The sequence below is a fragment of the Cibotium barometz genome, chromosome 60 (genome assembly GCF_041138505.1).
Source record: "Cibotium barometz isolate CiBa-2024 chromosome 60, ASM4113850v1, whole genome shotgun sequence".
Taxonomy (NCBI): Eukaryota; Viridiplantae; Streptophyta; class Polypodiopsida; order Cyatheales; family Cibotiaceae; genus Cibotium; species Cibotium barometz.
Genome location: NC_141105.1, coordinates 13,489,569 through 13,513,742, shown reverse-complemented (window position 1 = coordinate 13,513,742; position 24,174 = coordinate 13,489,569).

Genomic DNA, 24,174 nt, shown 5'->3' with positions numbered 1-24,174 from the left:
CCATAGCACTGAGTTTCACATATGGAGGCAAAGGAGTACTAGTCTTCTTCCCCCCGTCCATATTGAACCTCTGCAAGACTTTGCCAATGTATTCCTTCTGAGACAAATACAACACATGCTGATTTCTGTCCCAAAGTATCCACATATCCAAGATGTGATTTGCATCACCCAAATCCTTCATATCAAAGGTTTCATGCAGCCTCTGCTTCAAGGCATCCATCTCTTTACGAGATTTCCCGGCAATCAACATATCATCAACATACAAGATGAGGATCAATAGACTGCCATCCAAAGCTTTCTTGGTGTACAAGCAGTGATCTATGTCACTTCTCCTGAATTTCTGAGATTTCATGAATGTATCAAATTTATGATACCATTCTCTTGGTGCCTGTTTGAGCCCATAAAGACTCTTTTTCAGCTTGCATACAAGCTTCTCCTTTCCACTCACTGCATAACCCTCTGGCTGCTGCATATATATCTCCTCATGGAGATCACCGTGAAGAAAAGCAGTCTTCACATCCATCTGTATCAAGTCCAGATCATCATGCGCAACCAAAGCTAACACAGCTCTAAGTGTGGTCATTTTGACCACTGGAGAGAAGATCTCATCAAAGTCCACACCATATTCCTGCTTGAAGCCCTTAGCCACTAACCTGGCTTTGTATCTTGGCTTTGCATCAGATGCAACTTTGAGCCTGTATACCCACTTGCATGGCAAAACCTTCTTGCCTGCAGGCAAATGCACCAACTTCCATGTTCCATTTTTATGCAGAGAATCCATCTCTGACTTCATGGCACGCTCCCATAGAGCCTTGTCTGCCCTCTGTAAAGCCTCCTTATAACATGAGGACTCCCCACAGTCAGTGAGCATCAAGTAGTCAACCCCTGGAACAAACCTGTCAGGGGCTCTGGAGGGTCTTGTGGACCTCCGTACCCAATGACCATCATTTGCAGGTTGCTGTCCAGCCTGCATATCACCCATTGGTGGCTCCTGTTCCATGCCATAAGGCTGAAATATCATGCCCGGTATTTCTTCTAACTGTGGTATATCCATAGGGATATCTTCTGCCATCTCTGGCTGTCCATTTGGACCATTTTCAGCACCATTTAAGGGCTGGTTTTCCTGCTGTAATGGCTGATTTACAGCCCTTTGTTGTTGTCCATGATGTCCATCATCATCAAAGATGACTCTGCCAGGCTCTTGTTGCCTTGCAGGCTCCTTATACATGCATGTTTCATCAAAAATGACATCATTGCTGCGTATAATCTTTCTATTCATGGGATCCCAAAGTCTATACCCCATTTCACCTCTGTCACCATATCCTAGGAATATGCATTTGTGAGACTTAGGATCAAGTTTGGTGCGCATTTCCCTGCGTATGTGCACGTACGCAACGCAACCAAACACTCTCAAGTGCTTGTATGACGGAGGCTTCCCTGTCCATACTTCTTCTGGCACTTTCCCACCAAGCCTCGTGTTAGGTGACCTGTTTATAAGGTGAATGGCTGTCATAACAGCTTCAGCCCAAAAACCATGAGGTAATGCAGCATGTGACAACATAGAACGGACCTTCTCCTGAATGGTCCTGTTCATCCTCTCTGCTATCCCGTTTTGTGGAGGATCATAAGGAGTAGAGAGCTCCCTCTTGATGCCTTTAGCATCACAAAAGTCCTGAAACTGTTTGGACATATACTCTCCACCATTGTCGGAACGCAAAGCCTTCAGTGTTTTGCCAGTTTGATTCTCAACAAGAGCAACAAACTTCTGAAACACTGAGAATGTATCACTCTTCAAACGAAGAGGATAAACCCACACCTTGCGTGTGGCATCATCAATAAAAGACACAAAATATTTTGCCTCTCCCAAAGAAAGCTGAGGCATCTCACATACATCTGTATGCACAAGCTCTAACTGAGCATCTTTCTGTCCAAGAGCTTTCTTGTGGGGGCACTGTAGTTGCCTACCATATATACAATGCTCACAAAACTGAAAACTTGAAAACTTTAGAGAAGGCAAGTAACCCAAACGAGACAATTGCTCCATTCCTTGACACTCATGTGTCCCAACCGGCTATGCCACATAGAGATTTCCGGCAGCTCGGTTGCATTTACATTAGCATGGTGACAAACACCTACATGCATAAAGTAAAGAGTGTCCACCTTAGAGCCTCTGGCAACAACCAGTGAGCCCTTACTAATTTTCCACTTTCCACTACCAAATGTGGTAACATAATCAGCATCATCAAGCTGTCCAGTAGAAAGCAGATTCTTCTTGATCTCAGGCACATGCCTGACATCATGGAGCATAAGCTGTGAGCCATCTGAAAACACAAGCCTCACATCACCTCTGCCAAGAATCTTGCATGCATGGTTATCACCCAAATAAACCACTCCTTCATTGCCAGCAGTATACCTGACAAACAAGTCTCTGCAACCTGTGACATGAAAGGAGGCACCTGAATCAATGATCCATGAGTGCATACCATGACCACCTGTAAGAAGTGAATGGGCATCAAGTGAAGAAGTAAATAGGACCTCATCCTCACTGCCACCTGCATGTGACACATTGATTTCTTCAATCTTGACTCCACTTTTGCCCTTTGGCTTTACATCTTTGGCTTCATCTTTCTCTTTGTCTTTGCCTTTTCCCTTTTCTTTTTGATCATTTTTCCATTTGTAGCATTGCTTTTTAATGTGTCCCTTCTTGCCACAATAATGGCATTCCAAATCCTTTTTGGAGCGAGACTTGCTCCTTCCCCTTTCTTGGCTTTTCCCCCTTTGCTGGGATCTCCCACGTGCATTCATTGCATTGGACTTTCCAACAGAGTTGTTTTTCCTGTTCATCTCTTCTTGAAGAAGAGCACCCTCAACATCTGCATATGACAGCATAGCATTCGAATTGCTAGAGGCTGTCCTGAATGTGTCCCAACTCTCTGACAAAGTGCATAACAAAAAAGTGGCTTTGAACTCATCGTCCATTGCCAACTTTTGATTAATGACTTGGCTGACAATACCATTAAACTCATTTAAATGGGCTGTCATAGACGCCCCTTCCTTCATCTGAAGACCTATGAGTTTCTTCAACCAATACACTTTGCTTGAGGCACTTTGTTGGGCATACAAGTCCTGCAATCTTTGCCACATTCCCCAAGCTGTCTTCTCTTCACGAATGCTGAAAAGTAATGAGTCTGACACAGATAACATGATAGTAGATCTTGCCAGCTCATCCATATCTTCCCACTCTTCAGCAGTAAGAGAAGCGGGCATCACACCCCTTTCTTTGATAGGCTTGTGCTGCTTTTTCTGGAGCAACACATTGTAGCACTGGGTTTGCCAAATATCATAGTTATGCGAGCCTTCAAGCTTCTTGATGTGAAGCAATGAAGAGCTCTCACCTGTGGTTGCCATAGCAATATGCAACCTGTCAATGCCTGACTCCCTGACTGCACCAAAAGCACACAAAGTGCTCACAGTTTTTCTCCCAAGCTTTATCTCCCACTGCGGAAGCACAAATGCAACTTTTCTCCCACTTTATGTGATGAAATCACCAAAATCTGGTTGCTGCAGATTTTGGACAGCACCTTAAATGTGCTCTGTTGCCCTTCCAAAGTACTGTACAGCAGTACCAAGTGCTCACCAATGATGTACCAAACCTGTACCAGCAAGTACAGCAGCTGAAATTGAACCTTTTGGTCACTCAAAACAGTGTACAGCCATGCCAAAACATGCACAAAGCTGTGCCAAATCTGTACCAGCAGGTACAGTAGCAATAAATGCTCTGCTGGCTGTCCAAATGAGTGAAAATCAGACTTTTACAGTCCTGTACACTGCATACAACAGTTCCGAACAGAAATTGGGCAAAAACCCCTTGACTGCAAGCTGATTTTTGAGGATTCAAGGCATAAATGTCTTGCCTGCTGCTTTGCCAAGCTCAACAAGCATACAAACTTGAAAAGCCCCTTGATTTAAGATCAATTGCTGATCATACATGGTACATTGACGCACATGAAGGCATCCAGAGTGTTCACGATGCTTCCCCCTGGTCACATATACATCCAATACATGAAAGCCCCTTGAATTCAGGCACATTGAGTGCTTGCAAGGCATCAACACATTATCCACAGCATCAAATGCGTTCGCCTGCATGCAAATCAATCCAATCGGCACAAAAGCCCCTTGATTTGCACTGCAATTTGCTGCAATTTTGCCCAAATGTGCGATTTTTCACATCATACAGCATGTATGAGTGCTTAATTGCACAATTACATCAAAAGCCCCAAATTTCAACATCCAATTTTCTGCAAATTGATCCTGATTGTGACCAATTTCACCCAATTTTGCCAATTTCGCTCAAAATTGAGCAATTCGGCACCTGTATCTGCTCAATTGTTGATTGTACTTGCTCAATTGCAAATCCCAAAAAAAAATTGAGGAAAATACCTTGTAATTTTTTGATTTTTCTCTGATTTGCAGGCGGGTTGATGAATTTGGTGCTGATGCTCCTGCTGTTCTGTGTAGGTTTTGCACGTTGCAGGTTAAGGCTTCTCCCACACAGTTGTGTGGGATGATGATGCTGCTGCTGATTAGTACAGAAGAAGGACTCCTTTCACAGCGGTCAAGCTTCTGTGGAGGTCGCCCTAGCACTTTCCTCGACACACCCATCATTAGCTGCTCCTGCCATCGCCCATCTCAGTGGCGCACACCACCTCGTTGTAGCGAATCCAACGGTGCAGATGAAGGTCTTCTCGCTATCGACAATACACTAGAAGGATTCGAACACGTCTTCTTCCTGCTGGAAACGGACGAGAAGAATTTCCCTGACGTGTTCGCCTAGTAGCCAGCCGACGAACAAAGCCTTCGTCGCCTCCTCGCTAGCGCACGTGACGACGTCACAGCCTCCGACCGGTAGCCAGCCGACCTTGCAGCCGTCGCCACCTTCGCTCCACGTCACTTAACTTGAGCACCGCCTGCTGCGACCCTGATGCAAGCTGCTGTTGACGGCGCTTCGCTCGTCTAGCGCCAGTCTACAAGACGGGCTCCGCCCAACACTTCTTCGCTCGTGTGTGCCTGCTTCGCTTAGTAGCGCTTGAACGCTTTATGTGGCCAGGCGCCTTGTTGCAAGCCTACGTAAGTTGCAGAGAGAGAAGAGCTACGCTTTCCTACGTTCAACACAGACAGCTGTAGGCGCCTAGCTCCACCATCATGTTGGAAGTATGCTGCACATGCAGAGAGCTGCAGACTGGCTCTGATACCAGTTGCGTGGGAGAAACAGGAATTAGGGTTAGGTTAATGTGGGAGACATACACAGAGAGAACAAGGGAGAGAGAGAGAGAGAGAGAGAGAGAGAGAGTTGTGGGGATAAGTCAACTCATGAGGCATGAGTGTGTGACTCCCCTATCACACATGTATATTGCACTAGTACACATAGTGCACTTAGTACATTAAAAGTACTAAGTGTACTATGTACTATAACTTATGGGCTTGTACACACTATAAGGCTGGGCATAGTGCCTTTACCCCAACAACAAGGTGCGTTGTCCAACAAAGTTTCATCATAAAGCTTTTCCATGGTGATACTCATTGGTACCAAGAAAACAGGAAAGTTATGTACCAACTTAGGTTTTCTTGGAAGTGGAAAATTAGTGGCACACTCAATGATCTCCTATATAGCTGCATCAACTCGAGAAAGATCCTTGATGTCATATTCAAAACTTGTCAGTGGATCTACCATCGTAGGATCATCCTTGTTAGGGAGTACTTGTAAATCCTTTAAATGAACACGAGCAAGCCTATCGCTCTCAAACTGTGCCCTTGTTGCATTGGTTTGCATGGCCCTCCAAGCTATCATTTTTTGACCAATGCCACCAAAATGCACATGCAAGGCACTAGCAAGTAGCTTATGCGACAATGCAAAACCTGTGCCATAGTTGAAATCAACTCTACCAGCTCTGGATTCCTGTGGGCCATTGGTGCCTTGGATACGAAAAAATGCTTTGATAAATTTGGCAAATTCATCAAACTTATCCCCAAGTTGTTGTACAGGAGTATTCTCAAACCTCAAATGCTCAAATTCTTGAACTTCCTCGACTCAGACCTCATCACCAGAAACAACAAGCTTGAACATAGGACTTAGGTGTCCGGGTTTAACACCATCTCGATCGGAAATTCCCGAGTAAGGTGTAGAATGAAAAATAGGTGGTGATTCCTCCAAGAAGGCGTCCACTGCAAGTGCTGCCAATTTACTCTCAATATTGTCCTGCCACTCATCATCTTCTGCACAATCCACAGCATCGTTCCAGAGCAATGCGCCAAATTCAAGTTCCAACTCATGATCCGAACCTACCACTACATCCTTCTCTACTTGCTCCTTAATAACAAGATTACCATCTTCATAGACAAATGTATCCGCATGGCTATGTACTTCTACAGAACCATATTTATCTGGGTTATGTTGGTGTACACCTTTTTCAAAACTGACCATCCTTACAACATCAATACCGAAAGTGGCATCTGCACACGCATGGCTATGCAGTTCGGCTATGTACTTCTGCAGAACCATATTTATCTGGGTTATGTTGGTGTACACCTTTTTCAGAACTGACCATCCTTACAACATCAATACCAGAAGTAGCATCTGCAGGGACGCAAAGGTCCTCAAAGTCACTGCTGACACACGCATGTTGGTGTATACCTTTTTCAGAACTGACCATCCTTACAACATCAATTCCGGAAGTGGCATCTACAGGGACGCAAAGATCCTCAAAGTCACTGCTGACACGTGCATGGCTATGCACTTCTGCAGAACCATATTTATCTGGGTTATGTTGGTGTACACCTTTTTCAGAACTGATCATCCTTACATCAATACCGGAAGTGGCATCTGCACACGCATGGCTATGCACTTCTGCATAACCTTATTTATCTAGGTTATGTTGGTGTACACCTTTTTCAAAACTGACCATCCTTACAACATCAATACCGGAAGTGGCATCTACACACGCATGGCTATGCACTTCTGCAGAACCATATTTATCTAGGTTATGTTGGTGTACATCTTTTTCAGAACTGACCATCCTTACAACATCAATACCGGAAGTGGTATCTGTACACGCATGGCTATGTACTTCTGCAGAACCATATTTATCTGGGTTATGTTGGTGTACACCTTTTTCAGAACTAACCATTCTTACAACATCAATACCGGAAGTGGCATCTACACGGACGCAAAGATCCTCAAAGTCACTGCTGACACACGCATGTTGGTGTACACCTTTTTCAGAACTGACCATCCTTACAACATCAATTCCGGAAGTGGCATCTGCAGGGACGCAAAGATCCTCAAAGTCACTGCTGCTAACACACGCATGGCTATGCACTTCTGCAGAACCATATTTATCTGGATTATGTTGGTGTACACCTTTTTCAGAACTGACCATCCTTACAACATCAATACTGGAAGTGGCATCTGCACACGCATGGCTATGCACTTCTGCAGAACCATATTTATCAGGGTTATGTTGGTGTACACCTTTTTCAGAACTAACCATCCTTACAACATCAATACTGAAAGTGGCATCTGCAGGGACGCAAAGATCCTCAAAGTCACTGCTGACACACGCATGTTGCTGTACACCTTTTTCAGAACTGACCATCCTTACGACATCAATTCCGAAAGTGGCATCTGCAGGGACGCAAAGATCCTCAAAGTCACTGCTGACACACGCATGGCTATGCACTTCTGCAAAACCATATTTATCTGGGTTATGTTGGTGTACACCTTTTTCAGAACTGACCATCCTTACAACATCAATACCGGAAGTGGCATCTGCAGGGATGTAAAGATCCTCAAAGTCACTGCTGGAACTCACCATCCTTACAACATCAATTCCGGAAGTGGCATCTGCAGGGACGTAAAGATCCTCAATGTCACTGCTTACACACGCATCAGAGTTTTCCATGGCGTCTGCTCGTTTCTTTCAGTCGTGTTGTATGTCTGTATGCTCTTTTGCTATTTTGGATTACTCGTTTCTTTCAGTCGTCGTGTTGCACAAGTACTGTTGTCACAATCACCAAGAAGATTAGTCCAAAAAGCAAAACTAATTTTCAATAAACGCTTCTTAAGCTGCATGTCTAAAATAATAATTTTTAAAAAAAAGGCAAATCTTTGATCATACAAAAAATGAGGGATTCAATTGAGAGATCAAATCAAGCAAGCCAATCGCAAACTAACTGGAAGAATCAGAATGAGATGGACCAACATGTCAATGCAAATTATGGCCCAGTACATCAAAGACCAGATCATGTGTCACATACACATACACATATTTGTCTTTCCAGGCAGCCATGTTTAGGTCCTTCTCATTCTCCACCATGGTCCCCCATTCCTTGAAATGTTTGAATGCCTCTGACTTGAGCCTCACGGAGTAGGCACAAGTGTACCTAGAAAAAACATCCACATGGGACACATGAATGAGTGCAAGTGGATACGATGTGGTAGTCATCACTTGCTTCAAGAAATAATCTCGATGTTGTTTACCCATCTGGCAAGCAATGCAAATGCTAGTTGGTATCCTCAATGTAGGCAAGCCCTCCACAAAGGGTATCCCTACTAGCAGCTACTCAAAGCATATCATAGTTGAGGTGTCCAAACCGTGCATGATGCCAAAGTGAAGTTGAGGCAGCTCCATAAGAGAAGTGCCTTCAATTTGAAGAGGGATCCCTCATGCTCACTTGTAGCAGGAATAGTACCTGAGGAAGATTCTAAAATTACATCTTTACCTCCACTAAAGACCATAGTTGTACCCTGCATATCCAAAGAGGACATAGAGAGGAGGTTGAATGCCAAGTTAGAAACGTAGAGGGCCTCCAAAGTGCTAAATGTTTTGCCCGATGCTGCCTTGAAGATCGGGATCTCACAAGACCTTGAAACAGGTACCTGAGCAGAGTCACCCAAGGTGATGTGATTACCCACAATAGGTTGAAGAGAGCGGAACTAGTCCTTCATGGGATTCATGTGAGTCGTAGCACTGCTATCCACAATCCATGAGTTGGCTTGGGTGTGGTAGTGAAAGTCATCTCTATTGTAGCAACAATAAGATGGCCTTTTTTACTTGTAGTGAAAGTCATATATATTGTAGCAACAAGTAGATGGCCTTCCGTACTTGTAGTGAAAGTCATCTATATTGTAGCAACAAGAAAATGTCTCTCTATTGTAGCAACAAGCAATTCATACAAGTAAACCATCCCAAAATTGCATCCGGGCTGTTTGAGGGTGCAAGAAGATGGAGTCCAGACTATCAATTTAGGGAGGATTGATGATAACCCAAAATAAGTAAACATTTGTGCGGCCTTGGAGAATCCATTCAAAGATAAATTGATCAAGCTTCTTACTAAATTCATAGATGTCTTTGCATGGTATCATGTGGACATAAAGGGTCTGGACACCCACTTTTATATCACCATAATGTATGGATCCAATCGAGCATCACTGTGCTTTTCACTTTGAACTTGTATTTCAACCTCTTCTACCTTGTATTTGCCTTTATCTCTTTGTGCTTGATTTGCTACATCACCCGGCTCTTCTTCTTGGCACCTTCTTGGAAACACTTAATCAGCATGATTGGCATGATGTCATTACCATACAAATATACATACATATATATGCACACACACACACATACGTATACATATATATATATATATACATACATATATATATATATATACGCACATATATACATATATTCATATATGTATATATGTACATATATACATACTTACAAAAAAATAGAACCAAGGGTTCCTATTTGGTTCTACTCCATTGTACCCTCTTTGGATAGTATGGTACTTCCCATATTGTCAGTTGGGTGAAGCAAGAATTTACAACCTAATAGGAGTTAGCTTACTGGAAACCACAATGCATGTAACTTGTAATAGAATCCATACCTACCAATCTCTATTCATTCTAGGGAGTTAGTACTTCATCATCTTTGTATCACTAACAATGTTATACAAGGCCAAAAGTGCACACACACGAGAGAGAGAGAGAGAGAGAGAGAGAGAGAGAGACACACACACGATGTGGTGGGGAGTACCGGCCAATGTACTATGAGCCCTCCCCTTATTCACTATATGTAAAGAATAAGGTGTGTACATATGTGGGCGCCCGGACATGGACGACCGCCCGGACGACACAGGGGCCTTTAACCCCAACATGCGGCATACCTCTTGAGATCCTATATCACAAGATGTCATGTCGCTGAACACCCAACCCAAGAATGATTAGTTTCAATATTCATCAATGGGTTGGTAAGTAAACACCTCTGAACGGATGTATACAAGCACGGATGATGTGCTACTCTATACCAACGCATCCGACAAGCTGTGGACTTAATGGACAACATGGGATCGTACTATGACCAAGAGGTGGGTCTAGATACTAAGTCCACAAGTGTTCCAACATAGAGTGATAGGAACAATCCCACACCGAAAAACATGGACCTCCTAAGTGATTTGATCATACAAAAAATGAGGGATTCAATTGAGAGATCAAATCAAGCAAGCCAATCGCAAACTAACTGGAAGAATCAGAATGAGATGGACCAACATGTCAATGCAAATTATGGCCCAGTACATCAAAGACCAGATCATGTGTCACATACACATATACATACACATATTTGTCTTTCCAGGCAACCTTGCCTCCCGATCCATAATGCATGGGAGTTTGCCTAGCTCGAGCCTCTCGTTGTTTCGTATGGCATATGCCTATGTGGATGTATATATGCATCAGGTGGGAACCACCCCTAATCACCCAAGAGGAGCTACTGTGGGAACAGCCCCCAGCTCTTGGACTCAAGATCTGCCAAACTGCTCCCGCCAAGCGTAACATGAGCCTAGCGAGTGTTTTATGTAAACCTACACACACATATATATACATGCATTCTCAGGTAATCAAGGCAGAATAGGTCACTGATTTTAGAGTCCAATATGAGGGATTTGGACTAACATTGGAAGGCAAGGCCATCAATTCAACTTGTGGATAAGGTGCATCTCAATCAAGTAAATAACTGAGGATTTTAATCCCCTTCCCAAGGGTCCCACATGTGGACCACATCTGTCGTGGAGAAGTTTGTTGTAAAGATCCGAAGAAGAGCCCGTGATAATGATGGTTAGGACACATGCCTGTGAGATTTCGAGCGTAAGCAGTGGGAGGGAGTACCAATTGTGATGCACCCTATTGCTATAAGGAAGCCATGTCAGTTGCAACCTACCAAGTCTGGTCAAAATTGGGCAACTCTATCGCACCTGATCTGCTAAACATGCTTAAGAAATCTAATTAACCAATTATTGATTTTGTTAGTTTGTGTTCCCAATCCAAGTGTGCATTACACTTTCTTTGCCATGTTTTATTTTCTCTTCTCATAAATGGCCAATTTACAATAAAAATACTTTAGAGAATATGAAAATTATTTAAATTATGTGCCTATGCAGGATAACCCTACGGATCTTTTCACAAGGGCGTTGCCTGATCGTGAGAAAATGTCGTGTTGCAAAGTGTTCATGAGCAGAATTGCAAAAGTAATGATGACCATTACCTCTATACCAAATGTGCCAAGAATGGTATATATATATATATATATATATATATATATATATATATATATATATATATATACACACTTTTCAAACCCATTTAGGTCTCCCCAATCCAAGTGGATGGGTTAGGAAAATTGTTTACTAAATCCTTAGCACCCGTGAATGAATCAAAATAGTACCATGACCTCCTCGTCCTTTCGCCCCTCAGAAGTCCAACATGATGGAACTCATGGGGTCAATTTTTACCTATCTTTTGTACTGATTCTGTCTTACAAGAGCTAGCTAGCTATTGTAAGACAGAATCAGTACAAAAAATAGGTTGAACCAATTCCTTGTTTGTTATATGCAAGGCCTATGGGCATCTATAACTAGCATGCAAGCCTCACTCTATATACACTTTTTTGGTGAAGATTAATCCAAGGTTGTATTTTCCAACTCTCATCCACATTCTCACATATATCTCACCTCCTATTTTTCCATTAATGCTACATAAAATAATGTGACAAATTATGTATGCATGTATCATATCTATATGTATTCGAATTAAGCATGCTACAAGCGTTTCCTAAGGGCTATGGTTGTATAGGGATTTGCTTTTTTTTATTATTATTATTTTAGACATATAGCTTAAGAAGCGTTTATTGAAAATTAGTTTTGCTTTTTCGACTAATCTTCTTGGTGATTGTGACACCAGTACCTGTGCAACACGACGACTGAAAGAAACGAGTAATCCAAAATAGCAAAAGAGCATACAGACATACAACACGACTGAAAGAAACGAGCAGACGCCATGGAAAACTCTGATGCGTGTGTCAGCAGTGACATTGAGGATCTTTACGTCCCTGCAGATGCCACTTCCGGAATTGATGTTGTAAGGATGGTCAGTTCCAGCAGTGACTTTGAGGATCTTTACATCCCTACAAATGCCACTTCCGATATTGATGTTATAAGGATGGTCAGTTCTGAAAAAGTTGTACACCAACATAACCCAGATAAATATGGTTCTGCAGAAGTGCATAGCCATGCGTGTGTCAGCAGTGACTTTGAGGATCTTTGCGTCCCTGCAAATGCCACTTCAAGGATGGTCAGTTCTGAAAAAGGTATACACCAACATGCGTGTGTCAGCAGTGACTTTGAGGATCTTTGCGTCCCTGCAGATGCCACTTCCGGTATTGATGTTGTAAGGATGGTCAGTTCTGAAAAAGGTGTACACCAACATAACCCAGATAAATATGGTTCTGCAGAAGTGCATAGCCATGCGTATGCAGATGCCACTTCCGGTATTGATGTTGTAAGGATGGTCAGTTCTGAAAAAGGTGTACACCAACATAATCCAGATAAATATGGTTCTGTAGAAGTGCATAGCCATGCGTGTGTCAGCAGCAGTGACTTTGAGGATCTTTGCGTCCCTGCAGATGCTACTTCCGGAATTGATGTTGTGAGGCTGATCAGTTTTGAAAAAGGTATACACCAACATACGTGTGTCAGCAGTGACTTTGAGGATCTTTGCGTCCCTGCAGATGCCACTTCCGGTATTGATGTTGTAAGGATGGTCAGTTCTGAAAACGGTGTACACCAACATAACCCAGATAAATATGGTTCTGCAGAAGTACATAGCCATGCGTGTGCAGATGCCACTTCCGGTATTGACGTTGTAAGGATGGTCAGTTCTGAAAAAGGTGTACACCAACATGCGTGTGTCAGCAGTGACTTTGAGGATCTTTGCGTCCCTGTAGATGCCACTTCCGGTATTGATGTTGTAAGGATGGTCAGTTCTGAAAAAGGTGTACACCAACATAACCCAGATAAATATGGTTCTGCAGAAGTGCATAGCCATGCGTGTGCAGATGCTACTTTCGGTATTGATGTTGTAAGGATGGTCAGTTCTGAAAAAGGTGTACACCAACATAACCCAGATAAATATGGTTCTGCAGAAGTACATAGCCATGCGGATACATTTGTGTATGAAGATGGTAATCCTGTTATTAAGGAGCAAGTAGAGAAGGATGTAGTGGCAGGTTCGGATCATGAGTTGGAACTTGAATTTGGCGCATTGCTCTGGAACGATGCTGTGGATTGTGCAGAAGATGATGAGTGGGAGGACAATATTGAGAGTAAATTGGCAGTACTTGCAGTGGACGCCTTCTTGGAGGAATCACCACCTGTTTTTCATTCTACACCTTACTCGGAAATTTCCGATCGAGATGGTGTTGAACCCGGACAACTACGTCCTATGTTCAAGCTTGTTGTTTCTGGTGATGAGGTCTGAGAGTCGAGGAAGTTCAAGAATTTGAGCATTTGAGGTTTCAGAATACTCCTGTACACCAACTCGGGGATAAGTTCGATGAATTTGCCAAATTTATCAAAGCGTTTTTTCGTATCCAAGGCACCAATGGCCCACAGGAATCCAGAGCTGGTAGAGTTGATTTCAACTATGGCACAGGTTTTGCATTGTCACATAAGCTACTTGCTAGTGCCTTACATGTGCACAGGTTTTGCATTGTCGCATAAGCTACTTGCTAGTGCCTTACACACATGTAAGGCACTAGCAAGTAGCTTATGCGACAATGCAAAACCTGTGCCATAGTTCATATCAACTCTACCAGCTCTGGATTCCTGTGGGCCATTGGTGCCTTGGATACGAAAAAACACTTTGATAAATTTGGCAAATTCATCAAACTTATCCCCGAGTTGGTGTACAGGAGAATTCTCAAACCTCAAATGCTCAAATGCTTAAACTTCCTCGACTCAGACCTCATCACCAGAAACAATAAGCTTGAACACAGGACTTAGTTGTCCGGGTTCAACACCATCTCGATCGGAAATTCCCGAGTAAGGTGTAGAATGAAAAACAGGTGGTGATTCCTCCAAGAAGGAGTCCATTGCAAGTGCTGCCAATTTACTCTCAATATTGTCCTGCCACTCATCATCTTCTGCACAATCCACAGCATCGTTCCAGAGCAATGCGCAATTCAAATTCCAACTCATGATCCGAACCTACCACTACATCCTTCTCTCCTTGCTCCTTAATAACAGGATTACCATCTTCATAGACAAATGTATCTGCATGGCTATGTACTTCTGCAGAACCATATTTATCTGGGTTATCTTGGTGTACACCTTTTTCAGAACTGACCATCCTTACCACATCAATACCGAAAGTGGCATCTGCACACGCATGGCTATGCACTTCTCCAGAACCATATTTATCTGGGTTATGTTGGTGTACACCTTTTTCAGAATTTACCATCCTTACAACATCAATACCGGAAGTGGCATCTGCACACGCATGGCTATGTACTTCTACAGAACCATATTTATCTGGGTTATGTTGGTGTACCCCTTTTTCAGAACTCACCATCCTTACAACATCGGAAGTGGCATCTGCACACGCATGGCTATGTACTTCTGCAGAACATATTTATATGGGTTATGTTGGTGTACACCTTTTTCAGAACTGGCCATCCTTACAACATCAATACCAGAAGTGGCATCTGCAGGGACGCAAAGATCCTCAAAGTCACTGCTGACACACGCATGTTGGTGTACACCTTTTTCAGAACTGACCATCCTTACAACATCAATTCCGGAAGTGACATCTGCAGGAACGCAAAGATCCTCAAAGTCACTGCTGACACACGCATGGCTATGCACTTCTGCAGAACCATATTTATCTGGGTTATGTTGGTGTACACCTTTTTAAGAACTACCCATCCTTACAACATCAATACCGGAAGTGGCATCTGCACACACATGGCTATGCACTTCTGCAGAACCTTATTTATCAGGGTTACGTTGGTGTACACCTTTTTCAGAACTGACCATCCTTACAACATCAATACCAGAAGTGGCATCTGCACACGCATGGCTATGCACTTCTTTAGAACCATATTTATCTGGGTTATGTTGGTGTATACCTTTTTCGAACTGACCATCCTTACAACATCAATACCGAAAGTGGCATCTGCACACGCATGGCTATGTACTTCTACAGAACCATATTTATCTGGGTTATGTTGGTGTACACCTTTTTCAAAACTGACCATCCTTACAACATCAATACTGAAAGTGACATCTGCAGGAACGCAAAGATCCTCAAAATCACTGCAGACACACGCATGTTGGTGTACACCTTTTTCAGAACTGATCATCCTTACAACATCAATTCCGGAAGTGGCATCTGCAGGGACGCAAAGATCCTCAAAGTCACTGCTGCTGACACACGCATGGCTATGCACTTTTGCAGAACCATATTTATCTGGATTATGTTGGTGTACACCTTTTTCAGAACTGACCATCCTTACAACATCAATACCGGAAGTGGCATCTGCACACGCATGGCTATGCACTTCTGCAGAACCATATTTATCTGGGTTATGTTGGTGTACACCTTTTTCAGAACTGACCATCCTTACAACATCAATACCGGAAGTGGCATCTACAAGGACGCAAAGATCCTCAAAGTCACTGCTGACACACGCATGTTGGTGTACACCTTTTTCAGAACTGACCATCCTTACAACATCAATTCCGAAAGTGGCATCTGCAGGGACGCAAAGATCCTCAAAGTCACTGCTGACACACGCATGGCTATGCACTTCTACAGAACAATATTTATATGGGTTATGTTGGTGTACACCTTTTTCAGAACTGACCATCCTTACAACATCAATACCGGAAGTGGCATCTGCAGGGATGTAAAGATCCTCAAAATCACTGCTGGAACTGATCATCCTTACAACATCAATTCCGGAAGTGGCATCTGCAAGGACGTAAAGATCCTCAAGGTCACTGCTGACACACGCATCAGAGTTTTCCATGGCGTCTGCTCGTTTCTTTCAGTCGTGTTGTATGTCTGTATGCTCTTTTGCTATTTTGGATTACTCGTTTCTTTCAGTCGTCGTGTTGCACAGGTACTGGTGTCACAATCACCAAGAAGATTAGTCGAAAAAGCAAAACTAATTTTCAATAAACGCTTCTTAAGCTATATGTCTAAAATAATAATAATAAAAAAAAGCAAATCCCTATACAACCATAGCCCTTAGGAAACGCTTGTAGCATGCTTAATTCGAACACATATAGATATGATACATGCATACATAATTTGTCACATTATTTTATGTAGCATTAATGGAAAAATAGGAGGTGAGATATATGTGAGAATGTGGATGAGAGTTGGAAAATACAACCTTGGATTAATCTTCACCAAAAAAGTATATATAGAGTGAGGCTTGCATGCTAGTTATAGATGCCCATAGGCCTTGCATATAACAAACAAGGAATTGGTTCAACCTATTTTTTGTACTGATTCTGTCTTGCAAGAGCTAGCTCTTGTAAGACAATCAGTACAAAAGATAGGTAAAAATTGACCCCATGAGTTCCATCGTGTTGGACTTCTGAGGGGCGAAAGGACGAGGAGGTCATGGTACTATTTTGATTCATTCACGGGTGCTGAGGATCCACCGGCCTTGGCCTCCAAGGACTCGCCTTGGTCCAACACTATTTTTAGTAAACAATTTCCCTAACCTATCCACTTGGATTGGGGAGACCGAAATGGGTTTGAAAAGTATATATATATATATATATATATATATATATACACCATTCTTGGCACATTTGGTATAGAGGTAATGGTCATCATTACTTTTGCAATTCTACTCATGAACACTTTGTAACACGACATTTTCTCACGATCAGGCAACGCCCTTGTGAAAAGATCCCTAGGGTTATCCTGCATAAGCACATAATTTAAATAATTTTCATATTCTCTAAAGTATTTTTATCATAAATTGGCCATTTATGAGAAGAGAAAATAAAACATGGCAAAGAAAGTGTAATGCACACTTGGATTGGGAACACGAACTAACAAAATCAATAATTAATTAATTAGATTTCTTAAGCATGTTTAGCAGATCAGGTGCGATAGAGTTGCCCAATTTTGACCAGACTTGGTAGGTTGCAACTGACATGGCTTCCTTATAGCAAGAGGGTGCATCACAATTGGTACTCCCTCCCACTGCTTACGCTCGAAATCTCACAGGCATGTGTCCTAACCATCATTATCACGGGCTCTTCTTCGGATCTTTACAACAAACTTCTCCACGACAGATGTGGTCCACATGTGGGACCCTTGGGAAGGGGATTAAAATCCTCAGTTATTTACTTGATTGAGATGCACCTTATCCACAAGTTGAATTGATGGCCTTGCCTTCCAATGTTAGTCTAAATCCCTCATATTGGACTCTAAAATCAGTGACCTATTCTGCCTTGATTACCTGAGAATGCATGTATATATATGTGTGTGTAGGTTTACATAAAACACTCGCTAGGCTCATGTTACGCTTGGCGGGAGCAGTTTGGCAGATCTTGAGTCCAAGAGCTGGGGGCTGTTCCCACAGTAGCTCCTCTTGGGTGATTAGGGGTGGTTCCCACCTAATGCATATATACATCCACATATGCATATGCCATACAAAACAACGAGAGGCTCGAGCTAGGCAAACTCCCATGCATTATGGATCGGGAGGCAAGGCTGCCTGGAAAGACAAATATGTGTATGTGTATGTGTATGTGACACATGATCTGGTCTTTGATGTACTGGGCCATAATTTGCATTGACATGTTGGTCCATCTCATTCTGATTCTTCCACTTAGTTTGCAATTGGCTTGCTTGATTTGATCTCTCAATTGAATCCCTCATTTTTTGTATGATCAAATCACTTAGGAGGTCCATGTTTATCGGTGTGGGATTGTTCCTATCACTCTATGTTGGAACACTTGTGGACTTAGTATCTAGACCCACCTCTTGGTCATAGTACGATCCCATGTTGTCCATTAAGTCCACAGCTTGTCGGATGCATTGATATAGAGTAGCACATCATCCGTGCTTGTATACATCCGTTCTGAGGTGTTTACTTACCAACCCATTGATGAATATTGAAACTAATCATTCTTGGGTTGGGTGTTCAGCGACATGACATCTTGTGATATAGGTTCTCAAGAGGTATGCCGCATGTTGGGGTTAAAGGCCTTTGTGTCGTCCGGGCGGTCGCCCATGTCCGGGCGCCCACATATGTACACACCTTATTCTTTACATATAGTGAATAAGGGGAGGGCTCATAGTACATTGGCCGGTACTCCCCACCACATCGTGTGTGTATCTCTCTCTCTCTCTCTCTCTCTCTCTCTCGTGTGCGTGCACTTTTGGCCTTGTATAACATTGTTAGTGATACAAAGATGATGAAGTACTAACTCCCTAGAATGAATAGAGATTGCTCATCTAAAGTGGAAATATGTAAGTATGGATTCTATTACAAGTTACATGCATTGTGGTTTCCAGTAAGCTAACTCCTATTAGGTTGTATATTCTTGCTTCACCCAACTGACAATATGGGAAGTACCATACTATCCAAAGAGGGTACAATGGAGTAGAACCAAATAGGAACCCTTGGTTCTATTTTTTTGTAAGTATGTATATATGTACATATATACATATATGAATATATGTATATATGTGCGTATATATATATATATATATATATGTATACGTATGTGTGTGTGTGTGCATATATATGTATGTATATTTGTATGGTAATGACATCATGCCAATCATGCTGATTAAGTGTTTCCAAGAAGGTGCCAAGAAGAAGAGCCGGGTGATGTAGCAAATCAAGCACAAAGAGATAAAGGCAAATACAAGGTAGAAGAGGTTGAAATACAAGTTCAAAGTGAAAAGCACATTGATGCTCGATTGGATCCATACATTATGGTGATATAAAAGTGGGTGTCCAGACCCTTTATGTCCACATGATACCATGCAAAGACATCTATGAATTTAGTAAGGAGCTTGATCAATTTAACTTTGAATGGATTCTCCAAGGCCGCACAAATGTTTACTTATTTTGGGTTATCATCAATCCTCCCTAAATTGATAGTCTGGACTGCATCTTCTTGCACCCTCAAACCGCCCGGATGCAATTTTGGGATGGTTTACTTGTATGAATTGCTTGTTGCTACAATAGAGAGGCCTTTTATTGTTGCTAAAATATAGATGACTTTCACTACAAGTACGGAAGGCCATCTGCTTGTTGCTACAATATATATGACTTTCACTACAAGTAAAAAAGGCCATCTTATTGTTGCTACAATAGAGATGACTTTCACTACCACACCCAAGCCAACTCATGGATTGTGGATAGCAGTGCTACGACTCACATGAATCCCATGAAGGACTAGTTCCGCTCTCTTCAACCTATTGTGGGTAATCACATCACCTTGGGTGACTCTGCTCAGGTACCTGTTTCAAGGTCTTGTGAGATCCCGATCTTCAAGGCAACATCGGGCAAAACATTTAGCACTTTGGAGGCCCTCTACGTTTCTAACTTGGCATTCAACCTCCTCTCTATGTCCTCTTTGGATATGCAGGGTACAACTATGGTCTTTAGTGGAGGTAAAGATGTAATTTTAGAATCTTCCTCAAGTACTATTCCTGCTACAAGTGAGCATGAGGGATCCCTCTTCAAATTGAAGGCACTTCTCTTATGGAGCTGCCTCAACTTCACTTTGGCATCATGCACGGTTTGGACACCTCAACTATGATATGCTTTGAGTAGCTGCTAGTAGGGATACCCTTTGTGGAGGGCTTGCCTACATTGAGGATACCAACTAGCATTTGCATTGCTTGCCAGATGGGTAAACAACATCGAGATTATTTCTTGAAGCAAGTGATGACTACCACATCGTATCCACTTGCACTCATTCATGTGTCCCATGTGGATGTTTTTTCTAGATACACTTGTGCCTACTCCGTGAGGCTCAAGTCAGAGGCATTCAAACATTTCAAGGAATGGGGGACCATGGTGGAGAATGAGAAGGACCTAAACATGGTTACATTGTACACCGATCAAGGGAATTAATTCACATCGACTGAATTGATGCAGTTCTGCAAGTCCAATGGCATACAATACCAATCGGCTACTCCACAACAAAATGGAGTTGTCACATCAAAGAACCGGATGGTGGTGGAGATGGCTTGATCCATGCATGAGTATGCTTTGCTTCTCCACACCTTTTGGCCTAAGGCATGGCCTGAGGGATGCTCTATGGAAGTATATATCCAACTTTGCTCTATGGTTGTATATATCCAAGACCACTCTCCTACGATGGCATTGAGGAACATGACACCATTTTAGGCTTATCATGGGCAGAAGCCCTCGGTGGCTCACTTCATAGTATTGAGTTGCATAAGCCCTCGCTGGCTCACTTCATAGTATTTAGTTGCCTGGCCTTTATACACATACCAAAAGGAGACTCGCCAAAAGTTGGATGCAAAGTCCAAGAAGCTCACCTTCATGGGATATAGCCCAGAATCCAATGCAGTTCAGCTTATTGACTTCAATACCCTCACCATCAACATAAGCTAGGAGGTGGTCTTTGTTGAGAGCTCTCTCGATCCCATAGCAGCCAAAACTTCCTCTTCCTCATTGGGATCCTTTCCTTCCACACCTTCATCCTTGGAATCAACACCATCAACTCCCAAAAACATGTTGGACTATGAGCCACTCATCTCACTGGCTCATGACACATCGTAGTCCACTTCTAAGTCAGATATCAAGGAGGATCATGCGATCGGTGCCTCCACATTGACAGTGCCTTCCTAGAAGGCTACCAAGGAGTCAAGGGTTCCAAGCTAGCTCTACTCCACAATCTCCTCTTTAGGTGTTATGAAGCATCCCGCATTTCCATCCCCCTCACCGCTCGGCACGTCTTAAGGGTAAGAAGCAGGTGTTTGAGGGAAATATTTTTGTCAATTTGGTTCTTATGTCACATTCACATAGGACACCCATTGAATCCTCTTCAGTACAAGAAGCCCAGCAATATGATGTTTGAAAAAAGTGCTACAAGTGGAGCTCAATTTGATTGAGCTCAATGGGACTTGGAAGCTTGTTCCTCGACCTAGGAAGCAGAAGGTGATCGGCACTCGTTGGATCTTCAAGACAAAGTTCAAAGCCAACTACTCTATGGAGAAACACAAGGCAAGCTTGGTGGAAAAGGGCTATGCACAATTCCCTAGTGTTGACTTTGATGATGAGACTTTTGCTCCCACTACTCAAATGACAATAATAAGGCGTGCATTTGCACTGGTAGCTCACTACAGTTGGCCAATATTTCATATGGATGTCAAGAGTGCATTCCTCCATGGATACCTTGAGAAGGAAGTATACATGGAACAGCCCCCTCATTTCATCATCAAAGGATTTGAGGACTATGTTTGCCAGCTATTCAAGGTGTTGTATGGCCTCAAGCAAGCTCCATGTGCATGGTACACAAAGGTTGAGAAGTTCTTCCACGGCATTGGCTTACGGCGTGCACGTGAGGATTCCAACTGCAATGTTATAATCTATGACTCCTTGGTTGCTATAGTGATCATCTAAATGGATGACATAGTTCTCATAGGTTATTGGACTGACTAGGTTTAGCAGATCATGGACACGCTGGAGAACTCATTCAAGATGTCTAACCTTGATTTACTTCACTTATTTCTAAGCTTCCAAGTATACCAAACTCCTAAGGGTATTTTCTTTTCTCAAAGGAAGTATGCCTATATGACATCCTCAAGTGCTTTGACTTGGGAAGTTTCATATCAATCGACACTCCAATAGACCCTGGAGAGACATTGTCTATACATGACCCCTCACTGCGTAATGACACGGGCCCTTACGAAATCATTGTGGGTTGCATGGTGTGGCTCACATATTCTTGCCCAAATATCACACATGTTGTTTCTAATCTTGGTTCCTTCACCACAAAACCTCATCAACACCACATGCTTGTGGTACAATGTACTCTCACAGATACATCTCAGGTACTGTGAGATTCCTCCCCCAACCCCTTTTTGATGTCTAGTATCTTCCCCTGTAATCAACCCTCTTCAGAAATATAAAGACCCTGTTGCTAAATATTTTAGCCTAGAGAGAGAAAAATTATTCTAGAGAGAGAATATTCAGATTTTGAATATTTTTGGATAGAAAAATATCTCTTATAATTCAGATGAGTTCCCCTGAAATAGAAATTCAAAAAGAATTTTCCAATGTGCAATTGGAATTAATTGGAAATAGGTATAAAGAACCTTAGTCTAAGGGTCTAGATTTTCAGAAATCTTTAGACTATGGTCCAATTAAGGTTCCTATGGGCCAATAGCATCAATCCATGTGTAGGGAAGAGATAAATCCAAATTTGTAAAAAGAAGATACCCAAAAATGAGTAAAGAGTTGAAAATGTACAAGGTTTATTAGTAAAAAACTATGAGCAATATTAAAAATATGAGATATTTTGGGTATCCAAAAATGAGTAAATGCTCACATAAGATGAAGAGTTGAAAATATACAAGGTTTATTAGTAAAAAACTATGAGCAATATTAAAATGATGCCATTATGACACATATGTAAGGAAGGGAAATTCTTTAAAGGAGGTGCATATTTCACATAAGATGAAGAGTTGAAAATGTACAAGGTTTATTAGTAAAAAACTATGAGCAATATTAAAATGATTCCATTATGACACATATGTAAGGAAGGGGAATTCTTTAAAGGAGGTGCATATTTCACATAAGATGAAGAGTTGAAAATGTACAAGGTTTATTAGTAAAAAAAAAACTATGAGCAATATTAAAATGATTCCATTATGACACATATGTAAGGAAGGGGAGTTCTTTAAAGGAGGTGCATATTTCACATGCTTGAATGAGTTTTAAACTCATAAAAATTGAGATATTTCATCTCTCCTCTCTCCTCATTCAAGTCTAGTTCTAAAAAGTTAGCTTAACTGACCTAAAAATGGTCAAATATTGACCAAACTGATTTAAAAAATTCTAGAATCAGTTTGTTTGGTTAGGAGCTCAATTTTTCCTATAAATAGAAGCCTCCCCCTTGTTGAAAAATAGTTAGTGTTTATGCATCGTTACTCTACTCCACCTAAGCCAAGAACTGTGAATTCATTTAATAATTCACTAGTTTTTGGAGCTTCCCTCTTTCTTCAATCCCCATTAGTGGCTCCATCAACATACTTAACCAATTGATTGGTTGGGGACCTCTACCGTGAACAAAGAATCAAGCAATTTGTAAGGTAATTAGTGAATATTGATTTTTTCTATAATTTCTCAATGTTTCTCTCTTCTCAACCCCTCTCAAGCTTGAGAAGCTTAATTGGTATGGTTTTTTTTAAATGCTATTCAAGTTAATTGGTGAATAGTAGTGAAGAGTTACATAATTTAATAAATGCTATTGAAATTAATTTCCATTTATGTTTAAATTCTAATGGTTTTTATGTAATTTCTCTCTCTCACTCAAGAAATGGTCATACTCATGACCCATTCTCAATCCAAATGAAGCTTTTCATAAAGCTTTTCCTTAATCCAAGATTAAGCTATGCTTGAGGCCAAATTAATGGCTTTTTTCTATGCTTTTAGTTTATGCATATTGATGATTCAATCCATTATAGATTAATGATTCAATTAGAGATCATTTTAATTATTTCCTTAATGATAAGCTTTATCCCTTAGAAAAAATTGAGATTTATCA